The sequence below is a fragment of the Jaculus jaculus genome, chromosome 12, assembly GCF_020740685.1.
Source record: "Jaculus jaculus isolate mJacJac1 chromosome 12, mJacJac1.mat.Y.cur, whole genome shotgun sequence".
Classification (NCBI taxonomy): domain Eukaryota; kingdom Metazoa; phylum Chordata; class Mammalia; order Rodentia; family Dipodidae; genus Jaculus; species Jaculus jaculus.
This window is the reverse complement of record NC_059113.1, coordinates 56464582-56481737: the sequence shown is the minus strand read 5'-3', so window position 1 is coordinate 56481737 and position 17156 is coordinate 56464582. Positions and strand designations below refer to the sequence as shown.

At 45.0% G+C, this 17156-nt stretch overlaps 2 pseudogenes; one reads left to right on the top strand and one right to left on the bottom strand.

Moving 5' to 3' along the window:
- Positions 1–288: 288 nt before the first annotated feature.
- On the bottom strand, positions 289–2392 carry LOC101614935 (annotated as a pseudogene).
- Positions 2393–16341: 13949 nt separating this feature from the next.
- LOC101614648 lies at positions 16342–16770 on the top strand (annotated as a pseudogene).
- The last annotated feature ends 386 nt before the right edge of the window (positions 16771–17156 follow it).

Here is a 17156-nt window from a genome sequence, read left to right as displayed (position 1 = left end):
CGCACACGCACACACACAAGCAGCAGCACCCACCCCCTATCCCCCACCAGGGCTGTAGTGCAAGGGAAGAGGAGGCAGCTTCACCACGGCCTTGGCTCCCTCTCTCCCCGCCAAGCGAGCTAGTTGGAGAACAAGGGCTCCCCGACAGTTTTGGGGGTGTAGAAAGCCAAATTAAAACGTCAAATAAATTGTACGGAGTCCAGCCAAGGGCCAGCCAGAGCAGAGCCAGGCTGGGGGAGGGTCCTCTGCAGGCCCGGATCCCTGCTGGCACCTCCGCCACCCTGGGAGCTATTTTGCCATTGCCTTGATTGCGACGTGGCAGACAGCGCGGCGATCAGGATCTCTTCCCAACAGCACACTTCCGCTCAGTCTCCTTGCCGAGGTCTCCCGCAGGCAGACAAGGACCTCCCGCACGTCCCCACCGTCCTGGAGCAGTGACAGGTACTCATCCCGGGTGCCAATCAGCTGTAAGCCATTCCTTCCGGGGCTGGGGACATCCATATTATGAGCTGATAGGCAGATACCCTCGTAGTTCTTCCCAGTAAAGGTGTCAGTGCCAACCAGGTGAACCTTGGCAGTGCCTGCCAGGCTTCGAAGCGGACATCCCGAGATCTGACATGGCCGGCCTTGGAGCACCACAAAGCCGTTCTTCCGTGAGGCTGAGCAGTGCGTGGGGAAGCTGGCCGAGGGCCCCGCACCTCCTGTCTCCAAGTCCGAGTCGTCTGCGTGTTAACAGCTGCGAGTCCAGCTCGCGGACCCGCCCTCGCCGCGAGCCCACCCGCCGCCTACCGCTGCTGCACGCGGCCCTGGCCGTTGAAGCCCTCTGTCCGCCTAGTCTCTCTTCTGTGTGGATGTCTGGGTGTTTGTTTGTTTTCTCCCCCTGTGATGAAGGTCCTGTGTAGCTAGTGTCGGGCACTGTGAGGTCAGGAAGGTTTAGGCTACTCTAGTCTGGAAGACGGGACTATAAGCACCCTCCCCTGCCTTTGGCTCTTACATTCTTTCCGCCACCTCTTCCCCAACCCTTGGAGGAGTGATAGAGATGTCTCAGTGCTGAACACTGCACTGTCACTTCTCAGCACTTTGGTGAGTTTTGAGTCTGAAAAGAGAAGCTTTGGGGGTAACTTTGTCTCACCTATATTAAGTGTGAAGCTGGTACACTTCTTATTTTTTTATTTTTTTTAATTTTATTTTTACTTATTTGAGAGAGTGAAAAAGAGAGAGAGGGAGAAAATGGGCCCACTAGGGCCTGTAACCTCTGCAAACAAACTCCAGTCGCATGCACCACACCATGTGCATCTGGCTTACGTGGGTTCTGGGGAGCTGAACCTGAGTCCTTAGGCTTCACAGGCAAGCACCTTAATTGCTAAGCCTTCTCTCCAGCTCTACTTCTTCCCCCCTACACACACACACACACACACACACTTCTTTATTATTATTATTTTGAGACAATCTCATGTATCCCAAGCCGACCTTGAACTTGATTTAGCCAAGGATGACCTTCAACTCCTGATCCTCCTGCCTCCACCTCCTGAGTGCTGAGAGCTCAAGCCTGTGCCAGGACACCTGGTTTATGTGGTGCTGAGTACTGAACTCAGGGATTTGTACAAGAGAGATGCTCTACCAGTTGAGCTACATCCTCCACCTCCTTCCACTGCTTGCCCAGAGTTGATAGTTCTTATCTGTGTGGGGCTAACGTGGGAGGAGAGACTCTGGGCAGCTGGGAGTGGAATGTTGTTTCCTTTAACTGCCACATTTCACCTCAGGACAACCCTGCAACAAAGTTCTAACTACTTATATTATTTATAGTGTTATTATTGTAGTAGTATTGTTTCCTAACAATTGATATACACAGGGCCACTGGATCCCAGATCATTTGAGCATTTAGGGATAGTGTTGTTTGGTCTTGTGTGTGTACTGGCACATAAAACACTTTTTCTGTAATCGTTTTTTAATGTTTTTTGAATATTTTATTATTTTTTTTTATTTGAGAGAGAGAGAAAGAGGCAGACAGAGAATGGCATGTCAGGGCCTCCAGCAATTGCAAAAAACTCCAGACATATGTGCCACCTTGTGCATCTGGCTCACATGGGTCCTGGGGAATTGAAACTGGGTCCTTTGGCTTTGCAGATGAGGATCTTAACCACTAAGCCATCTTACCAGCCCTCTGTGTAATCTTGAATGTCACCTCACCTCAGATCACACTTGTAAATCTGAAGAACATGTATCTTTCAAGAGTGTCCTGAAGTTCAGGAGTAGCATAGTGGTGGCCCATGTCTGCATGGTGCATTGTTACACTGTGCAGGTGCTCTGCCCAACGCTCATTGAATGGGGCTGTATCATTACCACTCCATTTGACAGCAAGAACCACAGTGACTTGATGCAGCTTGCTCATTGGCCTTGCTTAGTGGCAGAGATGAGATTGGAGCTGCGCCTGTAAGGATGCCTGCGTGGGAACATTTAACCCTACACAACCTGCACTGTGGTTGGTTTATATTTGCTTTTCTGGTTGGTTTTGGTTCTTAAGACAGGGTTTTGCTAACTTGCAATCCTCCTACCTCCGTATTCCAAGTGCTAAGATTCTAGGTGTGTGCCACCACACCCAGCATGTAGGGGTTTATCTTGGCTGTGCAGGGAATCCCCTGGGCAATCCCCAAAGACCTGCTCAGTCAGAACCTCCAGCCCTTATCTGGAAAAAGTTTCCTGTCTGGGTGTGGAGTCAGTGCTGAAATATAAGCCTCCCTTCCCTTCTCCTCTTAAGCAACCTTTTCCCAACTCACCACAGAGGACTGATCCTTCCATTTCCTCTGGGACCTGAACCAAATCACAGGCTAGGATTGTTGGGGTTGCTTCTGATCCACTCCTGACAGATGTATGTCATCAACTTGCACAACAGGTGGAACAGGCTCCAGTAGCTTCAGGAAGCAACAGCAGTCTTTTGGATCATCCTTCCTCAGTTGTTTGAAGCCATAACCCTGGTCGTGTGACTACTACCAAAGATGCTATGAGCCATAGTGTATGTGTCACCTAACCTTTGCCTTCTTTTTTTTTTTTTTTAATTTATTTATTTGAGAGCAACAGACACAGAGAGAAAGACAGATAGAGGGAGAGAGAGAGAATGGGTGCGCCAGGGCTTCCAGCCTCTGCAAACGAACTCCAGACACATGCGCCCCCTTGTGCATCTTTTGCCTTCTTCTTCTTATTATTTTTTTTAATGAGAGACAAAGAGAATTGTCACGCCAGGTCCTCTGGCCTCTGCAGTCAAACTCCAGAAATGTGTGCCACCTTGTGCATTTGTGCGACCTTGCACATGCATCACCTTATGTGTCTGGCTTACGTGGGATCTGGGGCTTCACAAGCCAGCACCTTAACTGCTAAACCATCTTTCCACACTGCCTTCTTATTATTTAATCACACCTGGCAACTTGATGCTGTCCTGGGTCTTGCAAGCTCCAGAAGCATCTAGGAGGCTCCCAATGGTCATTAAAGCTCACATGTAACCCAAATGTCTTAGGAACCCATGACACTGTAACCATTCTGTCAAGACTGAAGATATTCAAAATGAGATATTTGTGCCCTTCCCTTTGGCTATCAGATTCTTGAAACAAGGGTCCTGAGGAATTAGAATTTCCCCAGGAATCTCATGCTGGAGTGGAGAAACGCTGAAGCCTGGTGCCAGCCAGAGGAAGAACTTGCCTCCCAATAAGTGATTTCACACAGAAGCCGGGCGTGGTGGCGCATGCCTTTAATCCCAGCACTGGAGAGGCAGAGGTAGGAGGATCGCCGTGAGTTTCAGGCCACCCTGAGACTACAAAGTTAATTCCAGGTCAGTCTGGACCAGAGTAAGACCCTACCTCAAAGAGAGAGAGAGAGAGAGAGAGAGAGAGATTTCACACAGTCTGACAACTTGTCACATCACATCATAGGACAGATGAAAGCCAAAACTGATGGCTCGTTGATGGTCAGGAACCACACTTTGACTAGGAGTGCTTAGTTATTGCATAGCTTTTGCCCTTTATTTAAACCTAAACCTCAGTAGGCCTTGGCGGCACACATGTTTAGTCCCAGCATTTGGGAGGCTGAGGCAGGACAATCTCCATGAGTTTGAAGCCAACCTGGGACTACAGAGTGAATTCCAGGTCAGCCTGGATTTATGGATCTATGTAGTCTCAGGGTAGCCTCAAACTCATGGTGATCCTCCTGCCTCTGCCTCCTAAGTGCTGGGATTAAAGGCATGCACCACCACACCCAGCTGACCTATTTGTTTATATCCTATTTCATTTTAACTTCTTGGTTTGGGGGCTTGAATTTCATGCCAGGCAAGCACTCTACTACTAAGCTACGACCCTAGCTCCCTCCTACCCTATTTATTTATTTATTTCAGAGAGACAAAGAGGAAGACAGGAGAGAATGGGCACAAAAGGGCCTCTAGCCACTGCAAATGAACTCCAGACATATGTGCCACCTTGTGCAGCTGGCTTATGTGGGTACTGGGGAACTGAACCTGGGTCCTTAGGCTTCACAGGAAAGCACCTTAACTGCTAAGCCATCACTCCAGCCCTCCCTTCTAGTCTTAACATCAACTCCAAATGACATAATATCTTATACAACATGAATCCTATGTCAACATTTGTTATACTATATTGTCTAGGAAATAATGACAAGAAGAAAAGTCTGTACAGATTCCACATACAACCAATATTTGTCCAAATATTTTCACGCTACTGTTGGCTGGATTTGGGTTGTGCAACCTACAAATGGGGAAGGCAGTTCACGAGGAGCATTAGCATACAGTGAAGCCAGGCATGGTGGCGCACACCTTTATTCCCAGCACCGGGAAAGCAGAGGTAGGAGGATCACCATGAATTTGAGGCCAGCCTGAGACTACATAGTGAATTCTAGGTCAGCCTGAGCTAAAGTGAGATGCTACCTTGGAGAAACAAAAACAAGCAACAAGCAGGGCTGGAGAGATGGCTTAGCAGTTAAGATGCTTGCCTGCAAAGCCTAAAGACCCAGGTTCAAATCTCCAGCACCCACAAAAGCCAAATGTCCATGGTGGCACATGTGTCTGGAGTTCATTTGCAGTGGCTAGAGGCCCTTGTGCACCCATTCTCATTCTCTCTCTCTCATAAATAAATATTTTTTTAAAACAAACACATACAGCATAGCAGGTCCATGGGATGAGCAGCCCTGATGGAGAATCTAGAGAGCAGGGATGGTGCATATATGTCATAGAGAGCACCAAGTGAGGCCCAAAGCATAGGCCAGGGTCCAGGTTAGCAGAGCTTTTCCACCTGCATGTCCCTGAGGAAAGCCGGAAGCATGAAGGGAGACTCAAGGCCACTGCTCTGCTATAATTTCCCAAACTCCTCACAGCTGGAGAAGCCAAGCAGAACCACTCATCAAGAGTCATTTCAGGGCCCCACAAACAATTACACAACTCTTGCCAGGTGCCTTGGGTCAGACAGATGGGACAGGCAAGGTCTGTGTCCTCTGGGAAGTTAATCTAGAAGCAGAGACAGGGTAAACACAGAAGACCTGAGATCAGCACACAGAAGGCTCTCCTTTGACAACCAGCCAGCATTGCTGCTGGTTCTCTGGTTCTAGGAATGGGGTGTCTCTTCCCAGGGTCTCTCCATGGGATGCCTCAGGTGCATGCCTTCTATGGGAAGCAGTAAAATGGAGTCAGTGGTTAATACAATGTCCTTCCTAGCCAGCCACATCCCATCTTAAATTATGCCTGCTATGTGACCTCACCTCACTGAATCTCACTGCCTCATTTATAAAATGGGGATAATAACAGGAACCAACTTACATGGTTGTTGAGATTTTGTTGTTTTTTGAGTTAGAATCTCACTCTAGGCCAGACTGACCTGAACCTCACTCTGTAATCTCAGGCTGATCTCAAACTCATGGCACTCCTCCTACCCTCCTATCTCTCCCTCCAGAGTGTTGAGATTAGTGGTGTGTGCTGCCCTGGCTTTGTTTAAAGGATGGAAGAATTTAAGGAGTAAATTAGAGAAAAAAATGTTTGGCATAATAAGGTGTGGGGAGAAAATGCACGTGGCAAATAGCAAGCCATAGATGCCTTACTATTGTGATGTTTACCCACTTTTAAACACTTCAAAGGGCTGAAGAGATGGCTTAGAGGTAAAGACCTTTGCAGGTAAAGCAAAAGGACCCAGGTTTGATACCCCAGAACCCAAGTAAGCCAGATGCACAAAGTGGTACATACATCTGGAGTTCCTATGTGGCGACGGGAGGTCCTGGCACAGCCAGCCTCTCTATATATCTTTCTCTGTCTCTCTCTCTCTCAAATAAATAAATAAAAATTTTAAAAACATGGCTGGAGATATGGCTTAGCTGTTAAGGCGCTTGCCTACAAAGCCAAAGGACCCAGGTTCAATTCCTCAGGACCCACATAAGCCAGATGCACAAGGTGGCGCATGCATCTTAAGTTTGTTTGCAGTGGCAAAAGGCTCTGACGTGCCCATTCTCCCTCCCTCCCCCCTCCCTCTGTCACTCTCTCAAATAAACAAAAATAAAATATTAAAGTCTTTTTAAAAATCTTTAAATTTTTTACTATATTAAAAAAAAATCTTGAAAGGAAGGGAGGAGGGTACTTAATAGGTTGATATTGTATATATGTAAGTACCATGATTGTGATGGGGAGGTAATATAATGGAGAATGGAATTTCAAAGGAGAAAGTGGGGGGGGGCGAGGGAGAGAATTAACATGGGATATTTTTTATAATCATGGAAAATGCTAATAAAAATTTAAAAAAATAAAAAGAACCTCCCCCCCCAAAAAAAAATCTTCAGGGTTTAGTGGCTAAGGCGTTTGCCTGCAAAGCCAAAGGACCCAGGTCCGATTCCCCAAGACCCACATTAGCCAGATGTTCAAGGGGATGCAAGCGTCCATTCTCTCTCTCTCTCTCCCTCTTTCTCTGTCAAATAAATATTATTTAAAAATCTTCAAAGAAGCATCTTGCATTTGCCTCTTAAATTTCTGAAGCAGCATTTATAGGGTGCTTGCCCTCAGCCCAGGAAGTTATTATACTACTTAACAATCCTTGCAGTTTAGGGGAGGTGAGCTGTCATGGTTTTTGTTTTGTTTGTTTGTTTGCTCATGTGTATGTGTGTGTTTCTTTTATAAACATGATTTTCTTTTCTTTTTTTCTTTCTCTTTCACTTTTCTTTTTCAAGACAGGCTCAAACTCTGGCCCAGGCTGACCTGGACTCATTCTATACCCCCAAGCAAGCCACAAACACTGTGATCCTCATATTTCATCTTCCCAAGTGATGAGATTATGCACCACCACACCCAGCTGTAAACATCATTTTAATACATGGCATAATTTGTTATCTTAACCATCTAAAGTTCATGCTTCAGTAGTGACTAGTATATATACATTGTGGTGCAGTAGATCGCTAGACAATTTTCATTTTACAAAGCTGAAACTCCATATCCAATGAACATTTTATTTCTCTCTTCCTAAACCCCTTGAGGCAGGAGAGAAAGAAAGTTAAGGAGATATGGGAGGGGAAAGCTGTCCCTCACCCTGGGATCTACTTCGAGTTTCTGGCTGAGAGTCAAGAAACTTCAACCCAACTGAGAAACCCAAAATGGTTTAGAGAGAGGAATGTGTCTTCCTAAAGACCCAAACAGGGCTGCTCATAACAACAGGCTGGGCTTGGGAGGCTTAGCTAGTAAGAATGTATGCTGTGCCAGCCAGAGGATCTGACTTTTGAGGCACTTTAAGGTTGGTGGTGCCCCTGAAAGCGAAAGCAAGGAATGCCCTTGAGCCTGTAGGGGATCAGGGACTTCCTTAGCTTTCTTCCCTAAAGGAGTCCTTGCTAGAGGCCAGAAACCTAAGAAGCAGGTTTTCCTTTATTTCCTGGAAGATAATCCTCTTCAAAAAGGATAATTCCATTTCTTAGGAATGTAAATGAGTTTATTCCCTTTCCTGGACACCTGATATGAGAACTAGAACTACTAGACTGATTAGCTCAGCCTACATGCAGTAAATTCCTATGAAAGACCCCAACCAGGGTCTCCAGGTGGGCCTTCCTATTTCTGAAACCCCCCTCCTGGGCAGCAGCTCTACCTATCTCCCTTCCCTTAAGCTCTATAATAAAACTTTTTTTTTTCATTTTTTTGTTTTTATTTATTTATTTATGAGAGAGAGAAAGAGAGAGGGAATGGGTGGGTCAGGGTCTTCAGCCACTGCAATCAAACTCCAGACACGTGTGCCATGTGCATCTGGCTTATATGGGTTCTGAGGAATTGAACCTGGGTCCTTAGGCTTCACAGGAAAACACCTTAACCACTAAGCCATTTCTCCAACACCTCCCCCGCCCTTTTTTTTATTTGTTTATTCTTATTTATTTGAGAGTGACAGACAGAGAAAGAAACAGGCAAAGAGAGAGAATGGATGCGCCAGGGCTTTCAGCCACTGCAAATGAACTCCAGAAGCGTGCATCCCCTTGTGCATTTGGCTAATGTGGGTCCTGGGGAATCGAGCCTTGAACCGGGGTCCTTAGTCTTCACAGCAAGCGCTTAACTGCTGAGCCATCTCTCCAGACCTTCTTATGGCTTTTTGAGGTAGGGTTTCATTCTAGCCCAGGCTGATCAGAAAATCATTACATAGTCTTAGGATAGCCTCCAACTAATGGCAATCCTCCCGCCTCTGCCTCCCAAGTGCTGGGATTAAAGGCATGTGCACCACGCCTGGCCAGCCCCATTTTTAAAAGTTTTTTTCTTTCACTTTTTAAAATTGTTATTGATAAATTCCATAATAACAAACAATATACCATGGTAATTCCCTTCCTGGCCCCACTTTCCCCTTTGGAACTCCGCTCTCCATCATCATATTCTCCTCTCCCCCACCCTCAACAGTCTCTCTTATTTCGATATCATGATCTTTTCTTCCTATTATGATGGTCTTGTGCAGATAGGGTCAGGCTCTGTGGAGGTCATGGATATCCAAGGCATTTGGTGTCTGGAGGAGCACGTTGTAAGGAGTCCTATCCTTCCCTTGGCTCTTACATTCTTTCTGCCACCTCTTCTATAATGGACCCTGAGCCTAGGAAGATATGATAGAGATATTTCTGTGCTGAGCACTCCTCTGTCACATCTTCTCAGCACCATGGTGCCTTCTGAGTCATCCCAAGGTCACTGCCATCTGAAAAGAAAAGCTTCTTGAGCCAAAAGTGAGAATAGCATTATAATATGGGTATAACATTAATAGAAGTACTTACTGGGCAGTTTGGTGGGCATAGTATATGCATTTAGCCAGATACCAGCATATGTTACACCCCTAGGGCTCAAGACTAACCCTGCTGTAGGTTTTCAGTATCAGGAATGTATTCCCTCCCATGGAGCAGACCTCCAGTCCAATTAGAGAGCAGTTGGTTTCCCCCATAACAGACATGCCACTATTGTACCCATTGGCTTATTTTGCCTAGCTAGCCAAACTTAAGGTATGCAGTGTCTACTGTTGAGTATCTTCACTGGTGATTTCTCTCTCTCCCAGTGAACTTCATGCACTGTGGCTTTTTCCAGCTTTCTGTCAGCTGGTCTGCATGGAAGAGGTTTTCAGCTCAGCTCCAGCAGGATTTCTCAGTGGCATTGCAGCCCAAATATGTAAATCTTTAGCAATAGGGTCTTACCATCTATTCCTGGTGGGGAACCAAGGGCCTCGGCAATGGCCTATAATGTTTTAGAAGATACCCCATCCATGGCACTGAAAACTTTCTAGTAATGATCTATGGCTCCTGAGTGTTCCATTGTCCAAAAAAGTAGATTTCCATATGAGTTATTTATATCCTCTTATATTTTGATTAACCCTCTCTCTGCCTTTTCTTTACTCAATCTCTTCCCCTGACCTCACTAAGGCCATTTCACCACCATTAATCTGTTATTCTACTTACATATATACAATATCATCCTATCAAGTCTCCCCCTCTCCCTTTCTATTCCCTTTATATCTCCTTTCTAGCTTACTGGCCTCTGCTGCTGAGTTTTATTCCTACTCACACAGAAGTCTAATCATTTGTAGCTAGGATCCACATATGAGAGAGAACATGTGACATTTGGCTTTCTGGGCCTGGGTTACCTCACTTAGTATAATCCTTTCCAGATCCCATAATTTTCCTGCAAATTTCATAACTTCATTTTTCCTTACCTCTGAGTACAACTCCATTGTGTAAATGTGTCACGTCTTCATTATCCATTCATCAGTTGAAGGACATCTAGGCTGATTCCATTTCCTAGCTTTTTTTTTTTTTTTCTTTTTTTGTGAAGTAGGGTTTCACTCTAGCCCAGATTGATCTGGAACTCGCTCTGTAGTCCCAGGCTGACTATGAACTCTCAGCGATCCTCCTACCTCTGCCTCCCAAGTACTGGTATTAAAAGTATGTGTCATCACACCCAGTTTAAAATAAAATCTTTCTAAACTTCACCCTCTATGGTTTGTGAATCTCATTCACTGAAATTCATAAGACGAGAACCCAGAGGCCACTGACTCAGTGGAAGTTTTGCATGGCCAAATGCTTCTGGTACCCTAACTCCTGAGTTATCACCCACCTAAGAGCTGAGAAAATTTTCATCGCTGTCAGACACCCCATGTGCCTGTATCATTTTGATTTCTATCACCCACACAAAAAATATATACCTGCAACCACAGTGCTGGGGAGACAGGATGATTACTAGGGCTACCTGGTCAACCAGGCTAACCTTTATAAGGGGAGCTCCAGGTTTAGAGAGAGACTCTGTCTCAGGGAAATAGAGTGGAAGATTGATGCAGGAGGATACCCAGCATCTTCCTCTGGCCTCCTTATGAACAGCTAGCATACACACATGCACATGCTATATGTACACACCACAAATACACATAAAAATAAATAAAACTTTAATAGCTTAATATACTTACCTAGGGTCAGAATTTTGTGGCTTTGAATTTAACTGTACTCTTTTCTTATTCCTAATCTTTTTTTTAAATTTATTTATTTACAAGTGATGGGGGGCGGGGGGACTCCAGCCACTGCAAACAAACTCCAGATGCATGTGTTACTTTATGGATCTGGCTTTTCATGGGTACTGGGTAACCAAACCTGGATTGTTAAGCAAGTGCCTTAAGTGCCGCACCATCTCTCCAGCCCTCACTCCTAAATCTAAACATCACACCTCATGAAGCCACTTTACAATTTCATTTATAAAAAGAAATTCTTTTGTTATCTCAAGATAAGAAAACTAAGGGCTGGAGAGATGGCTTAGTCGTTAAGGCATTTGCCTATGAAGCCAAAGGACCCAGGTTCAATTCCCCAGGACCCACATAATCCAGATGCACAAGGGGCACATGTGTCTGGAGTTTGTTTGTAGTGGCTAGAGGCCCTGGCATGCCCATTTTCTCTGTCTCTCTCTTCTCTCTTCTCTCTCTCTCTCTCTCTCTCTTTCTGCTTGCCAATAAATAAAATTTTAAAAACTTTTTGAAAGATAAGGAAAATAAGTAGGGCTCAAAAGATGGCTTAGCGATTAAGGTGCTTGCCTGCAAAGCCAAAAGACTTTGGTTCAATTCCCCAGGACCCACATAAGCCAGGTGCACAAAGTGGTGCATGCATCTGGAGTTTGTTTACAGCAGCTGGAAGCCCTGACATGCCCATTCTCTCTCTCTCTTTCTCTCTCTCTCTCTTTCTTTCTGCCTCTTTCTCTCTCTCAAATAAATAAAAATAAAATATTTTAAACCAAGAAATATAAGTAAATCAGTTCATACTTTTTAAATTAGTTTTTTCTTTCTTTTTTATTAAATTCATTTTTTATTGACAACTTCCATAATTATAGACAATAATCCATGGTAATTCCCTCCCTCCCCTCCAATTTCCTTTTTGCAACTCCACTCTCCATCATACCCCTTCTCCCTCTCAGTCAGTCTCTCTCTTTTTTTTTTTTTTTTTTTTTTTTTTTTTTTCGAGGTAGGGTTTCACTCTGGTCCAGGCTGACCTGGAATTAACTCTGTAGTCTCAGGGTGGCCTTGAACTCATGGCGATCGTCCTACCTCTGCCTCCCGAGTGCTGGGATTAAAGGCATGCACCACCACGCCCGGCCAGTCTCTCTTATTTTGATGTTATCATCTTTTCCTCCTATTATGAAGGTCTTGAGTACATAGTGTCAGGCACTGTGAGGTCATGGATATTCAGGCCATTTTATGTCTGGAGGAGCACATTGTAAGGAGTCCTATCCTTCCCTTGGCTCTTACATTCTTTTTGCTACCTCTTCTGCAATGGCCCCTGAGCCTTGGAAGGTGTGATAGAGATATTTCCATGCTGAGCACTCCTCTGTCACATCTTCTTAGCACCATGGTGCTTTCTGAGTCATCCCAAGGTCACCGCCATCTGAAAAGAGATGCTTCTCTAACCAAAAGTGACAGTAGCATTAATATATGGGTATAAACATTAATAGAAGTGCTTACTGGGCAGTTTGTTGAGCAAAGTATATACATTTAGGCAGATACCAGCAGACATTATACCCCTAGGGCTCATGACTACCCCTGTTGTAGGTTTTCAGTATCAGGGATGTATTCCCTCCCATGGAGCAGGCCTCCAGTCCAATTAGAGAACAGTTGGTTTCCCAAAAACAGACATGCCACTATTACACCTGTTGGCTTATTTGGCCTGGCTGGCCAAATTTAAGGCTTGCAGTGTCCACTGCTGAGTATCTCCACTGGTGATTTCTCTCTCTTCCATTGAACTGCATGCAGCATAGCTTTTTCCATCTATCAACTGGTCTACATGGAGGAGGTTTTCAGCTCAGCTCCAGCAGGATTTCTCAGTGATGTTGCAGCCCAGGTATGTGGAGTCTTCAGCAATAGGGTCTTACCATCTATAATGTTTGGGAGTGACCAAGACCATGCAAACCATTCTGAGGCAAAGATGAAAGCTTTTATTTGGGAAAAGCACAAGCTACAAGGGCTAGCTCTCAAGAAAGGAGCACAGCCAACCTGAGTTTTCAGGTCGAGAGCTTTATTGGACTTTTTCAGTTGGTGGAAGGTGAGGAATCTCGTTTGTTAAGTTGAATAGAAAAATTCCTTCAGGGAGATCCTTACATTAACCATTTAAAATAGCTAGGGTATGACACCAGAAGAGTGACCATGTAACTTATGAGATAAAGGGGCCGGAAACCATGACCTGGGGCATTGTTAGGCAAGGAGGGGTTAATGACTAGGTGGTTTCTTGAGGAATGTGGATAACCCACTTCCTTATGCCTTTGTCACCATTCTGCTGACCTTGATGACTCCATTTTTGGAGGCTGTCCCAACCTAACACCATCTATTCCTAGTGGGAAACCAAGAGCCTTAACAATGGCCTGTAATGTTTTGGGCTAACAACTGGCCAACAACTCAATGGAAGTTATCCCATCCCTGGCACTGAAAAATTTCTAGCACCAATATGGCTTCTGGGTGCTCCACTGTCCAAAAAAGGAGGTTTCCTTATGACTTATTCATACCTTGTTCAATTTTGATTAACCCTCTCCCCACCTGTCCTTTACTTAATCTCTTCCCATGACCTCATTTAGGCCTTTTCACCCCATTAATCTGTTCTTTGCTTACATATATACAATACCATTCTATTTAGTCCCCCATTCCCCTTTATATTCCTTTATATCCCCTTTGTAGCTTGCTAGCCTCTGCTACTGAGTTTTATTCCAACTCACATAGAAGTCCAATCATTTGTAGCTTGGATCCACATATGAGAGAGAACATGTGATGTTTGGCTTTCTGGGCGTGGGTTATCTCACTTTCTTTTTGTTTGTTTTGTTTTTTGGTTTTCAAGGTAGGGTCTCACTGTAGCTCAGGCTGACCTTGAATTCACTATGTAGTCTCAGGGAGGCCTTGAACTCACAGTGATCCTCCTACCTCTGCCTCCCAAGTGCTGGGATTAAAGGCATGAGCCACCACTCCTGGCTCCAATATTTCTTGTTTTGTTTTGTTTTTTGAAGTAGGGTCTCACTCTAACTCAGGCGGACCTGGAATTCACTTTGTAGTCTCAGGCTAGCCTTGAACTCACAGCAAGCAATCCTCCTGCCTCTGCCTCCCAAGGGCTGGAATTCAAGGCATCCAACCAGCTGCATTTTATGAATTTTTAAATGTAACTGTTAGAGTCCCAGAACATTCTATCCACTTCCTGCTCCCCACCGCCCACCTCTAGCCCTACTATAACTTGACCAGAGATTCTGCATCTTCCTCTTTTTATGGTAATTGAGATTTCAAAGAGGGTTGTCTCCCCTCCTCTCCAGTGTGTCCAGACTAGGTCTTAAACTTAGACTCCCTACCTTGTAGTATGGTAACTGACAGCCTTTCTGCACCTGAGCTGAGAGGAAAAACAGCAACTTCCTTCCAGTTACCACCTCTTAACTCTAGATAGGAATTTTAGTCTCAATTCCCCAAGAGCTCAGTAGGAGGTCAAGCCTTCCATTAGAGTTCCCCGTCCCCTTGCTTCACACTCCACCACTCGCCTTGTGTTAAATAAAATCCTGAGCCCAAGAAATTGTCTGTCTTAATTATATAACTTTAATTTTTCAGGAGGGGTTTCTGAGGCAGGGTTTGTTTCACCCTAGCCCAGTTTGTGATCCTCCTACCTCAGCCTCTGCAGTTCTGGTATTCTCAGGGTGGCCTCAAACTCACAGCAATCCTCCTACCTCTGCTTCCCAAGTGCTGGGATTAAAGGCATGCACCACCACACCCAGTTCCAGCCTCAATTTTTTAACATTATAAATTAGAGCACTGCAACTTTAAAAGTCACAGAATCATAGACATAGCCATTATTAAAAAAAAAAAAAAAAAAAAACCTAAGAACAATTGAACAAAACTTAAAGGTATGATGCACTGAAAGACAGGAAACCAGACTGGCACCATGACAGGCTTCAGTAAGGCGCTGCCCTGGCTAGGCCTAAATTTCAAATTCTCACTTAGGCAAAGAACCAGGGTCAGCCCCTAGACATGTCAAGGCATGTCCAAGACTTGTCCCTTCTGCCTCTCTGTACCAGCCAATCAAAAGAATGCAAGTACAGTTACTGTTTAAACCAACCAATCATGTACCCGACCCCTACTTCTTTGTTCAAATCCCTATAAAAACCCTGCCCTCCTGCTACTTGGGGCTCTTGCACGGATCCACTGTGCTGGTGAGGTCAAGAGTCCGAGTTTAAGCCCGAAGCCTTTGCATGCATGTTTGGTTCTCCTTGGTGGTCTCTGGGGCACCAAGAACTCAGCATAACATGCACCACCATGCCTGAGTATGTCCTGGGTGTGTACTGTCCTTTTCCTAAGCATCTCTTTCTGTCCTAATGCCCACCCATTATCTGTACCTAATAATTCACTCAGCCAGGAGTGGTGATGCACGCCTTTAATCCCAGTACTAATCAGATGGAGGTAGGAGGATGGCCTGAGTTCATGACCACCCTGAGACTACATAGTGAATTCCAGGCTAGCCTGGGCTAGAGTGAGGCCTACCCCAAAACAAAAACAAACAACAACAACAAAATCCAAGACACACAACATGATTTGTGGAACTCAGGGCAAAATGAAACTGTAAAGTTCTATGTTCAAACTGTATAGAGAATGTCAAGATGGTTATTGGTAGAGTACTACTCCACATGCAGGGCCTTTCTGAAGACAGTCATGAAGTAAGGCTAGGCCTAGAGAAAGTCAAAGGCCAGAGAAACTAAGTGGCTTTCCCAAGGTCACATAAAAACTGTTGGAGCCAGAATTCAAGCCCAGCCTGTAAATCTACACAGTATTTTTTGCTTATTAATAAGAATAAGAGGACCAACATCGAGCTGGAAAGATTGATCAGTGGTTGAGGTGCTTGCTTGCAAAGCCTAATAGCTGGGTTCTATTGCAGTCAGGTTCACATTGCTGGCAGAAATCCCTAACCAATAGAAGCTTTTGGGGGGGGGGGATTATTTTGGCTTACAGACTCAAGGGGAAGGTCCACAATGGCAGGGGGAAATGATGGCATGAGCAGAGGATGGACATTACCTCCTGGCCAACATAAGGTAGACGACAGCAACAGAAGAGTATGCCAAACACTGGCAAGGGAAAACTGGCTATAATACCCATAAGCCTGCCCCCAACAATACACTGCCTCCAGGAGGTGTTTAATTCCCAAATCTCCATCAGCTGGGAACCTAGCATTCAAAACACCTAAGTTTATGGGGGACAACTAAATCAAACCACCACATTCTGCCCCTGGCCCCCATAAATGATACCCATACATGATATAAAATACAGTGCATTTAGTCTAACGTTAAAAGTCCCCATAGTGGCTGCAGCTCATAGCACTGGCAGGATGGGCAAGTGTCTCCACCTGAGTACTTCCAGGAAGCTCCACAGGCACCACCACAATCAGAAGTGGCTTGACAGGCAGTACAAGAAGGCCCACTGGGCACCACCCTGTGGCCAACCCTTTCGGAGGCGCTTCCCACGCCAAGGGGATTGTGCTGGAGCGAGTGGATGTCGAAGCTATGAAGCCCAGTTCTGCTATCCGGAAGTGTGTCTGTGCCCAGCTCATTAAGAACAGCAAGAAGATGGCAGCATTTGTGCCAATGATGGCAGCTTGGACTTCATTGAGGAAAATGATGAAGTTCTGGTGGCTGGGTTTGGTCGCAAAGGTCATGCTGTTGGTGATATTCCTGGAGTCTGCTTCAAAGTGGTTAAAGTCTCCAGTGTGTCTCTTTTGGCCCTGTACAAAGGCAAGAAAGAAAGGCCAAGATTGTAAATTTTTATGATAGAAACACAGAAATAAATTTTCATAATCAAAATAAAATAAATAAAAGTCCCCATAGTTCTTATCAATCCTAATGATGTTCAAACATGCCCATAATCCAAGATCTTTTAACTAAGCCATAATACCAAAAAATCCCACAAAACCCCATAATGGCACAGAATAAACATTCACACTGCAAAAGATGGCATTAGACATAGCAAAGAAGCATTCAGCCAATACAAGATTTAGATAGGGCAAACATCAAACTCTGTAGCTCCAAGTCCAACAACTCTAGTCAGTGACAAGTCTCCAAGTCCAATAATTTTAACCAGCAACAAGTCTCTGGAGTTCTAATTCCACCACTCCAGTTAGGCTACTCAGTCCTGGAAAACTTCACC